This window comes from Ahaetulla prasina, chromosome 2 (assembly GCF_028640845.1).
Source record: "Ahaetulla prasina isolate Xishuangbanna chromosome 2, ASM2864084v1, whole genome shotgun sequence".
Lineage (NCBI taxonomy): Eukaryota > Metazoa > Chordata > Lepidosauria > Squamata > Colubridae > Ahaetulla > Ahaetulla prasina.
Window position 1 is genome coordinate 139,900,885 of NC_080540.1, and position 11,864 is coordinate 139,912,748.

Below are 11,864 nucleotides of genomic sequence, written 5' to 3' on the forward strand. Positions count from 1 at the left end.
CTAGTGTAGAAACAATTACCATCCCATGGTTGGGCAGAAATCTTCCAATGATATTACATTCAAAAAAAGGGGGGGAATAAATGCACAATTTGCAACAGAATCAATAAAACTAGATGGTGATCCCAAAGACTATGCCTTCCATTCATGTTTAACTGTCATAGACTTTTAATTGATATTAGTATGGAAAACTGTATTTTCACGATGTGATGGAATGTGCACTTGGAAAAGGAGGGGGAATTTTGGGAAGAGCATCATGGCTTTCCAGGGAAAAGACAGCAGATTCACGAGATGGGCTCGACACAAAAAACTGCACAGTCCTAAACTGAATCGGGGAGAGTGGAAATGGTTCAGGTAGCCCACATCCTGTAATCTCCCAGGGTATATCTATTAGAAGTTTATATCTTTAGTCTGTCAAGATTCTGTCTATTAGGTGTAAGCAATAAAGGAGTGGATTTGACTGAATCTCACTGTGTCATGTTTGGCTTAGGCCTGACACATGGTGGTTAATAACAGAGAAAGAGTCAAGACTGGTGCTTGCAACAAAAAGTTAAAAATCAGATGCATGTCTCAAATAATTTTAATACATGATTTTAGTAAAAAGACTTCATAGGAAGACATATTTTTCAAACTGGATTCACACATTAAGATCAGCTGACACAGTAAAATGTATAAATGTTACAATGCACTGCTGCATTAGTTATAATAAAAGGTCATTTATAAATGTATACACACACACACACGCACACATTCATAACAATTATGGGATTCAAAGCCAAACAAGGTTTATATCAAAATACAAATAATTATAAAAAAACTAATAAATGGAACTTCCTAAATGCAACTTCCAAGACAGCAAGTTTATTCTAGCTATTGGGGGGGGGAAAGCTTTTTTTTTTCTTGTTCTAGTCATGCTTCAGCTACTGTGAATATAATCAGAAAGACTTCTACTGGATGTGGTTGGGGGGGGGAAGCCCCCTTCTGGTCCTAAGTAACTGTGAAACAATTAATTTCCCCCTATAGCTAAGAATGATGTTCTCCTGGGATGAAGCACACAGTCTTGGATCTTGGACAACTCGGCACAGCCAACTCACCACATCCAACTTACCATGGCCAACTCAGCACTCTTCCCTTCCCTTCCCTTCCCTTCCCTTCCCTTCCCTCCCCTCCCCTCCTCTCCTCTCCTCTCCCCTCCCCTCCCTTCTTGTTTTTCTATATGTGAGATCCAATATACATTAATCTATTCTGAGTTTTTGGAAAAATGCTCAAAAGCTTTTACTGGCTGGCAAAGCAGCAAACAGCTCCTTCCCATCTGTTATGAAGTTATATATCAGATGGTCTCAATGTGATGAACAGTCCAAAAGAAATTCATTTACACCTTTGCTAGCCTGGCATCAGGGAAGCTGCTTTGCACGCAAGGTGCAAATGGCCTTGTCAAAAGTTTCAATGCCCTTTTAAAAATTTCCACTCCCACCTAAAAAGCGGACTTTTCACTTGTGGGAAAATGCTAGGAAGAAGGAAAAAAACCCCCCACTAAGCTAAGTAGTTCAGAGTATGATCAGCCTGCTAGCAGCAACATTTTCAGATGGCACGTGAAGACATTTCTTCTTCAGAATCTTACAGGAGAACTTCATTTACACAGGGACAAAAGAACAAACTTTCACTTTTGACTGCAGTGTCCCCCAAACAGATTTCCCCAGCAATTCAGAAAGCAAAGCTCTATAATCATCTCTTTTAAAATCAAACAAATTGGATTATTATTTATGATTAGTGTTATTTATTTGTTTATTTGTTTAATTTGTTAGGCCGCCTATCTCCCCTATAAGGTGACTCTAAATTGGTTAAACTCTAAAGTCATTATCAGGTAATGTTAACCCGTAAAGCGATTTGGATGATGGAAGGGAACATTCCAATAGTTACAATTCATGACTCGCCCTTTTTCTACATCAGAAAGTGAGAGAGTTTGCACCATGACCCCACAATGCTACTTTTGGCCATTTTGAGGAAAGTGGCGGGAAGCTGTGGATGCTGCTAGCTGTACTCAGCTCTTGGGGATGGGAACAGAATGGTGATAAAAGAGCTGCTTGGGGACAAAGGGGAGATAGTGTGATTGCCTCAGTCTCAAGTGGATAGTAAGTAACAAGAAGATCCTCTCCATCAGGGGCCACTTGTCTGTGCTGCAAACAGAAAGAAAAACAAAGCCTATCGTATTTTATAATTCTTGAAAGAGCCATTGCAAGGGGTGGTAGGGATACTACTTTAACAACAGTAAAGTTGTAATCAATCACAGTCAAAACAGAGCTGGAAGGGACCTTGGAGGTCTTCTAGTCCAACCGACTGCTCAAGCAAAAGACCCTATACCAGGGGTGTCAAACTCGATTTCATTGAGGAGCGCATCAATGATTTCATTGACGGCCGCAAGGTTGTGTTTGACTTTGGGGGGGGGCGTGATGGGCACATCCAGGGTGCGAATGGTCAGCTCGATGTCCTTCGTGTTGGGAGCACCTATGGTGGTCCGACTGCTCTGCCAGCGAAAACGGGCTCCAAAGCTCCGGTTTCAGCTGCGATGGCCTCCTGCAACCCTCTGTCAGCGGAAACAGAGCTTGCGAGGGCCGCCCGCGATCCTCCTGAGCTCTGTTTTCCACTGGCAGAGGCACTGTAGACCAGTCCTTCACTATTTCCAGAGTGGCCCCATGGGCCAGATCTAAGCACCCTCGGGCCTTGAGTTTGACACCCCTGCCCTATACCATTTCAGACAGGTGGCTGTCCAGTCTCTTCTTAAAAGCCTCCAGTGATGGAGCACTTGAGCTTATCTCATTCATGGGTTGGGACTAAGATGAAAGCAACTTCAAGGGAAGATGACAGGAATGTTGTGAGGACGTGGTTAGATGCAAGTGGGTAAATGCCCGCTTACTGCGATCCTGACAGTAATCTCTGGCCCAAAGGCAGGATTGCAACAACTGGACCAAAAGGAGCAGCATGAGAGCAATAACTTAAATTGGTCAGATCAACGCACGGCATTTGCCAAGCCTGGACTATGACCAGTTGTGGATGCATGTAAAAGACCTCTGCATGCAATCCTCGATCCCCATAACAAAATCCCAATTTCCAGGATTGTTAACAAGCAATACAAATGTGAGATAAACATTTCATATGTCAATAAAAATAAATATTCAGGCTGTGCAGCACTTCAGATTCAATTTCAAAAAGATGGTTTGGAGTTCACAAGGGTGCAAATGTAGCAGCTGTTAACAATTCCTCAAAGCTGCTGTGTCTTTTTTTTCTGGCTTCATACACTGCCCTCCACTGCAATAATTGAGAAACTCCCTCAGAAGGCCCTGAAATGGTCTACTGAAAGTAGAAATCAGATTCTAAGAAACTCTTATTTTAATTTATGAAGCAAGCACCTACCCCAGTTGGGATAAAAAAAAAAAACCCTGCACAGAACTAAATGTATAAGCAATCTCTGCTGGAACCAGAAATGTATCTGAATGAGATTTCCAGTAATTAAAGGAAGGGCCAGATTCCTACATCTCACTCTTCCCATTTCCATGGTTAACAAGATTGAAATGATAGGTGATCTAAAGTACATTATAATGGCAGATTGACTGACTTTGCCTGACTTATAAATACTTTCCTGCCGCACAATTTGGATCACGGGGGGCAAAGTATTCTGCCCTGATTTGATCGAACAGCTACAGACTGGCCTTTAACTTGCAGCCTTTAGGAGAGATACAGTTATGTCACCTTAATAAGCATGTTCAGTGAACTGAAAGCATTAAGGCAAAAAAAATTCCCATCACTCTCATGTCCAATTGTTTCCCAGAAGCAGGATGAATGACAGCAAGCAAATGATTCCTGCTTAGCCAAGAAGCCATGATGTTTCCTCTGATCCTGGCTACTCTCTGCTACAAGCGCACTGAAAAGCAGCTCTCTGTATTTTGATGTATTCTAAGGTATACCTGGACATCTTGGCGGAAATAACAAAGACTATCTGGAGACGTAACACCAGAATTGGCAGATAAATACGGTATCAACGGTAGAAACCTTCAAATTTCTAGGTTCTACCATATTGCAAGATCTTAAATGGACAACTAACATCAAAAACATCATCAAAAAAGGACAACAAAGTATGTTCTTTCTGCACCAACTCAGAAAGCTCAAACTGCCCAAGAAGCTGCTGATCCAGTTCTACAGAGGAATTATTGAGTCTGTCATTTGCACCTCTATAACTGTCTGGTTTTGGTTCTGCAACCCAACAAGACAGGCACAGACTTTAGAGAATAATTAGAACTGCAGAAAAAACAATTGCTACCAACCTGCCTTCCATTGAGGACCTGTATACTGCACAAATCAAGAAGACGGCCGTGAAAATATTTACAGATCCTTCACATCCTGGACATAAATTGTTTCAACTCCTACCCTCAAAATGACACTATAGAGCACTGCACACCAGAACAACTAGACACAAGAATAGTTTTTTCCCGAATGTTAATTCCCTCAACACTGTCAAACTGTTAGATTCGGGCAATAACGAGGCAGGAGACCAGGATAGTGACAACAGCTCTTTACTATATGGTGAACCCAGCAAACCGGGCTGGGAAAACCCTCTCTTTATATACAGTTTAGCCAGAGGCTTCGTCCAATCAGCAACGTGCTTTTCCCGCTCAGTTTTCCCTCCAAACTCTTAAAGATACATTACACTCCTTCCCTCCCAGAGAACACTTTACCAACATTTACATATAATTAACATCTTATTTTTCTACGTAATCACGCAAGTAGACTGGGCGTCTCCTGACTCTTTCGGACCTGCGCAATTCATTTTCTGGGAGTGAGTCGAGCTGACCGGAGGGACTGTTTGTTCCTCTCAGCTCCTCCTCTAGGCCATCCGGCCCTGGATTATTGGCAGAGTCGTCCCTGCTGTTTTCAGGAGGAACCGGTTGGCGTCGCTGGACCTCCTGGAACTCAGATAAGTCCCGCGTTTGCCCCGGTTTTGAGTCAGCTGTGGATTCAAACATTGAATAGTCAGGGCCTGTTTCGTCTGATTCTGATTTACCGGTTATGCATTTCCTTATTTGGTCTATGTGGCGCTTCCATACCCGGCCATCCTCTATCTCTACTAGATATGATTTTGGTCCTGTTATCTCTAGGATTTTTCCTGCTAACCAGGTCGGGCCCTCGCTGTAGTTGTGTGCCCACACTAAGTCGCCTACTGCCATCCCTCTTGTTTTACCGTGTGCCCCTTTGTAACCGTCTGGTGTGTAGTTTGGGTTTAAACGGTCTAGTGGGCACCTAAGCTTCCGACCCATTAATAGCTCGGCCGGGCTGCGGCCAGTTGTGACACAGGGGGTTCTGTGTTGGACTGCTAGAAATGTATCGATTTTTGTTTGCCAATCGCCTGGCCTGATTCTGGACAATGCTTCCTTTGCGCTCCGAACGAAACGTTCTGCAAGGCCGTTCGTCGCAGGGTGGAAAGGCACCGAGAGGACATGTCGGATGCCCTCCTCTGCCAAGTACCCCTCAAACTGGGTTGCCGTGAATTGCGGGCCGTTATCGGAGACTAAAGTGTCGGGCAACCCGTGGGTTACAAATAGGTGCCGTAGGACTGAAATCACGGCATCGGCTGTCATGGATCTCATGAGAATGATTTCCAGCCATTTGGAGTAGGCATCGACTACTACCAGAAAGGTTTGGCCGTGGAAGGGGCCGGCAAAATCGATATGGATCCTAGACCAAGGGCCCTGGGGTCTCTCCCATTCCCGAATCGGGGCCATTGGGGGTAGCGGTCTGGACTCCTGGCAGGCCTGGCATTTCCCTACCCTTTCAGCAATTTCCGTGTCCATTAAGGGCCACCACACATAGCTTCTCGCTAGACCCTTCATTCTCACGATCCCTGGGTGGCCTTCGTGAAGGAGCCCCAATACCTTTTCCCTCAATTTCTCCGGGATCACCACTCGATCCCCCCATAGCAGGCACCCCCCTTGAGCTGAGAGTTCCCCACGTTTTTTTACAAACTCTTTAAAACGCTCGCCCGGCGCAGCGGGCCAACCTCTTTGTACCCAACCAATTACAGTCCTTATTGTAATGTCCTTATCTGAAGCCCGAGCCACCTCTTTGGATGTGACTGGGCCAGAGTCCAAAGAGTCAATTAGTAGAACTGGTGTCCCCGGAGTGGGGTCTTCGATAGTCTCTGGTAACGGGCATCTGCTCAGGGCGTCTGCATGCCCTAATTCCTTCCCTGGCCGGTGTAGTAGTTTGTAAGAATATGCTGCCAGGAAGATAGTCCATCGGGTCAGTCTGGGCGAAAGTGCCACAGGCGTTGGGCGGTCGCCTGCCAACAGGCCTAGCAAAGGTCTATGGTCCGTGATGATTTCGAAATCACGACCAAATACATATTCATGGAATTTCTTTACTCCGGAGACTATAGCCAAGGCTTCCTTATCAAGCTGGCTATAATTCCTTTCAGTTGATGACATGGTTCGGGAGTAATATGCAATAGGGGCTTCTGTGCCATTTGGCAACCTGTGGCTGAGCACAGCCCCCACCCCATAGGGAGATGCATCGCAGCTTAACACTAATGGCAGCGTGCCATTGTATTGGATAAGGAGGCTATCACTCGATAGGAGATTCTTTACCCTTGAATGCCCTAGCTTCCGCCTTTCCCCAAGACCATGCAGCCGTCTTTGCTAGTAATTTATGCAGCGGCTCGGCTACTGTTGCCTTATTTCTTAAGAATACCGCGTAGAAGTTGACCAGACCTAAGAATGCCTGTAACTCCGTTTTGTTCTTTGGAACCGGGGCCTTCCTGATGGCCCGTACCTTGCTTTCAGTGGGGTGAATCCCTTCCCTGTCTATCCGGTAGCCCAGGAATTCCACAGATTCAACCCCGATCTGGCATTTGTTCAGTTTAACTTTGAGACCGGCAGACCGGAAAATGCCCAAAACTTTTCGCAGCCTTACTCCTAATTCCTCTAGATTCTCAGCGGATACCAGTACATCGTCAAAGTATGGTACCACCCCTGGTAGTCCCTGCAATAGCCGCTCCATTAGGTTCTGAAATAACCCTGGAGCCACACTAACCCCAAACTGTAACCGGGTACACTTAAAAGCCCCTCTGTGAGTCACAATTGTCTGCGCTTCGGCTGTGCTGTTATCTACAGGCAGCTGTTGATAGGCTTGGGTCAAGTCTAGCTTGGCAAAAACCTGCCCTTGCCCCATTGAGTGCAGTAAGTGCTGTACCACCGGGACGGGGTAAGCACTCTTTTGCAACGCTTTGTTAAGCGTTGCCTTATAGTCAGCGCAAATCCGGACCGACCCGTCCGGTTTGACTGGGGTGACTATAGGGGTCTCCCACTTAGCATGGTCAACTGGCACTAGAATTCCCTGGTTTACTAGCTTGTCCAGTTCCCGGTCAATCCTGGGCTTTAGGGCGAACGGGACCCTCCTAGCCTTTAGACGAATAGGGGCAACTTGTGGGTCTAAGTTAAACGAAATAGGGGTCCCCGTGTACTTGCCCAGGCAGTCTCTGAAAACGTCCTCAAATTCCTTCATGAGTGCGTCTTTGAGGTTGACTTCGTTTCTGAAGATTCCCGTCACTCCCATGCCCAATGCTCGGAACCAGTCCAGTCCCAACAAGCTTGGCAGGTTCCCATCGACTATGGTGATGGGCAGAGTTTTCTTGTATTGTCCATACTCGACGTGGACGGACGTTACCCCTCGAACAGGGATGCGATTCCCTTGGTAGTCTTGTACCTTTAATTTCTGTGTTTTCAGCTTGCGCTTTGCGATGGCGGGTAAGGCTTTCACGAGAGTGTCCCAGGACATGATCGTGATCGCAGAACCTGTGTCCACCTCCAATCGGCACGGCACCCCCTCAATCTTTGGCTTCGTAAAGATTTTTTTTTCTAGGCGTGTTGCTGCGTGACCCACTCTCACGACAGTCTGATTCAACTTCGCGCCTTTTTTGAATTGACCAATCACGGGCCGCCGCGTTCCCGCTCTGGTTGGTCAGTTTGAATTTTTGGCGGGAAGGTTGGGGTGCTCGACAGGCCTGTGCTATGTGCCCCTTCCTTTCGCACCGCCGACAAGTCGCATCTTTAAATTTGCATTGTTGTCGTTGGTGTTGCCCTCCACAACTCGCGCAGTCACCCCGGTCTTCTTTCTCCGGCCTCCCGGTGTGGAAGACTCCTTCCTCCTCCTCACCGTCCGACTCGGCCTGGACCTCTTCATTGTGGACCGGGGTTGATTTCGCACCAGCCGTTGGTGCGACCTGCTTTTGTAGGGTTTCCGCCGCTTGGGTAGACATCTCATTAGCCCTGGCTTCGTCCAAGGCGTTTGCCAGCGTCAAGTTGCTTTTGGACAGCAGCCGCCGTCGCAAACGGATGTCCCTGACCCCACGAATGAGTTGCTCCAGCAATGCCTCTTCCAAGTCTCGGAACTCGCAATGGTTCGTGGCTTTCCTCAGGGCTGCCATGTATACGCTGATGGACTCGCCCTCTTGTTGCCTACGCTCCCTGAATTCGTACCGTCGCACATACTTGGACGGCGTTGGTGCATAATGGGCTTTCAATACGGTCTGTAGAGTCTGCCACGGCACCGATTGTACCGGCGTTGGCTCCGCCAACGATTCTGCGGTATCGAAAACCTCTGGACCACAGTGGCTCAGGAAATACGCTCGCTTCCTGTTGTCTGAGACTCCTTGAAGTTCGTTCGCCTCGAGGAAGCACTCGAAACGAGCCATGTATGACCCCCATTTTTCCTTAGCTGGGTCGAATGGCGCTGGCGGTGTGTAGCTGGACATCGCTGCTTTCCGCCCCTTGTTTGCTGGGTTCGCGTCTTCCTGGTGACTTCAGCTTTTTCCTGGCGCTCTTAGCCTCGAGATCCCACCTTCGTCGCCAGTGTTAGATTCGGGCAATAACGAGGCAGGAGACCAGGATAGTGACAACAGCTCTTTACTATATGGTGAACCCAGCAAACCGGGCTGGGAAAACCCTCTCTTTATATACAGTTTAGCCAGAGGCTTCGTCCAATCAGCAACGTGCTTTTCCCGCTCAGTTTTCCCTCCAAACTCTTAAAGATACATTACACAAACTATTTACTAAATCTGCACTCTTAATCTTCTCATCGTTCCCATCACCCATCTCCTTCCATTTATGACTGTATGACTGTAACTTTGTTGCTGGTATCCTTATGATTTATATTGATATTGATAGTTTCCTGATTGCTTATTTGTACCTTATGACTATCATTAAGTGTTGTATCATTAAGTGTTAAATTTGTACCCTATGATTATCATTAAGTGTTGTAAGTGTTGTACCTTGATGAAGGTATCTTTTCTTTTATGTACACTGAAAGCATATGCACCAAGACAAATTCCTTGTATGTCCAATCAAACTTGGCCAATAAAAAATTCTATTCTATTCTATTCTATTCTATTCTATTCTATTCTATTCTATTCTATTCTATTCTATTCTATTCTATTCTATTCTAAAGAGATCCTGTCATCTTGGAACACCTTCTAAACTTCTTGTCCTACTGAAAAGCCCAGAAGACCAGCCTTTTCAACCAAAACCATTTTAGCTTAACTTCTCGCATTTTTAGGCTTAGAATCAGAGCTCCAACTGTTTCCAGTGGCCCTCGCAAAAGATTTTTCTGGTTTAAGAATTTTATGTTTACTTGTCCCTTCAGAAGCTGTAGGAAGTTAGCACCCACCCCTCTCCTAGAAGAATGAAATATTTTAGGAAATATTAAAAAGGGCGGAATATTATATTTCCCTGGATGAGAAAAATGGAGAAACATGTTTTAAGGACAAAGCAGCTCCCTGCAGCTTCCTGCCTCCCCCCACCTTTGTCAATGGGCAGAAACTCATTCTCCCCACCTTTGTCAATGGATCAGAGAAAGAAACTCATTCTCCCCACCTTTGTCAATGGGACCATCATCTGCAACACAATAGGACCCATCTAGCAACAAAAACTCACCACATGGCACTTGGGAAGATTACATCATCCAGCAAGGCTAGCTAAGACCCCCACCCCCTGGGGGTCTGACAACCGATCAGGATACTCTTCCTATACCCCAGGAAGTTCAAAGCTCAGAGAAAGTATAAAACCAAGGCACGCTTAGTATCTTGCCCCTTTTCTGTTCAGGAACTCAAACCATGTGAACCTGTCCTCCAGTAAACTATCTTTCCAAGCAGTCTCCATGTTTCCAGTGTCTTTTTTCCCACTTGGAACTGAACCCAGATGGACGTTTTCTTCCAACAAAGCCAAAGCTGCTTCAGAATCTGCTGGTTTCTCCTCCCTCTTCCCAAACTAGGGACAATATCTCTGCCCACATTCCTATTTTGCTTGATTCATAGCAATAATTAATTTGTTCAATTCCATACCCAGCTTAGAACTAAGCTCTTTAATAAGGGGATTCTCCAATTGTGGGTTGCCATTACCCTTTGTTTCTAAAAAGTAAAGTACAACAAATTGGGAAATGTTCAGCCCTGACCTCTTCTGATAATACCACTATATGGCCATCATAACTCAAAAAAAAAAAGTTGAAAAAGATATCTCAGAAGTAATAGCAAACTACTTTAATACTTTTTCCCAGGAACAAAAAAAAAAAAAAAGAATCTGAATATGTCCCTGTAATTTCCAGAATGAGTCCAAACTGAGGGAGTCTTTACCTTTGAAGATGCAAAGACAGAGAAAGAAAGAGGAGAAAAATTAAAAATGCAAGAAATCATTTTTTTTTCTCCCCTGAAATGCTTTTCCATTTTTTTCCCTGTTAAAAAAAAAAAAATCAGAGATGAAAGCTATTTTCCCATTTGATCATATAGCCAATAATCAGTTATGGCTTGTCATTGCTTGTCCTGGAATTTTAAAAAAATGAATCAGGAGAGATGATATATTATACTATAAGGTATAATAACACTGTTCAATATACTAGTATTTATAAATTGCACAAGATTATAATAAATTAAGCCCTGGCTACTAGGATATGCTTTTTATTGCATGATTTATTGGTCTGTAGAGAGTGTTCATGGCCAGAAGAAAAAGAATTCAGCAACATTTGTTTCAAAACTATTTTCTCCTTTGCCTGAAATTCTCTCAATTCAGCATGGGAGGCAAAGCATCAGAATGAAGTTTTGATGGACATTATTTAGAAGGGGAATTTCTTTAAGGGAAAATTTCTCTAGGTGAGGGAGCAACTGTAACAATTCCCTTTTCCAGACGTTCCCTTGGTATCTGTAGAATACACTCCAAGATAAAGCTGCATGCAACTGAAGCCTTGACAATATTATTTCACTATTATTTTAAAGAAATCACAAGATTGTTGATTGATTTTGTTAAAAAAAAAAGAAGCCCTCAGTTTCTGAGTATAGCTAAAGGTAAAGGTAAAGGTTCCCCTCACACATATGTGATAGTCGTTCCTGACTCTAGGGGGGCAGTGCTCATCTCCATTTCAAAGCTGAAGAGCCAGCGCTGTCCAAAGACGTCTCCGTGGTCATGTGGCTGGCATGACTAAATGCCAAATGCTCACTGAATGCTGTTACCTTCCCACCAAAGGTGGTGCCTATTTTTCTACTTGCATTTTTTAATTGCTTTCAAACTTCTAGGTTGGTAGAAGCTGGGACAAGTAACTGGAGCTCACCCCGTTACGCATCACTAGGGATTCAAACTGCTGAACTGCTGGCCTTTCGATCAACAAGCTCAGTGTCTTAGCCACTGAACCATCACATCCCATTCTGAGTATGCTTTGTCATTTTTTTTTTCGTTCTGCCTGCTGATTTCTTAGTTTTATTCACCTATTCCTTTCTACCTGAAATTCAAAAAGTGGTAATCGAAAAGTAGAAGTGGGCTGTTTTCTCCTATGCCCAC

At 44.8% G+C, this 11,864-nt stretch overlaps 1 pseudogene; it reads right to left on the minus strand.

The window, feature by feature from the left end:
* Positions 1-5,078: 5,078 nt before the first annotated feature.
* Positions 5,079-7,857, minus strand: LOC131193058 (uncharacterized protein K02A2.6-like; annotated as a pseudogene).
* Positions 7,858-11,864: the final 4,007 nt, after the last annotated feature.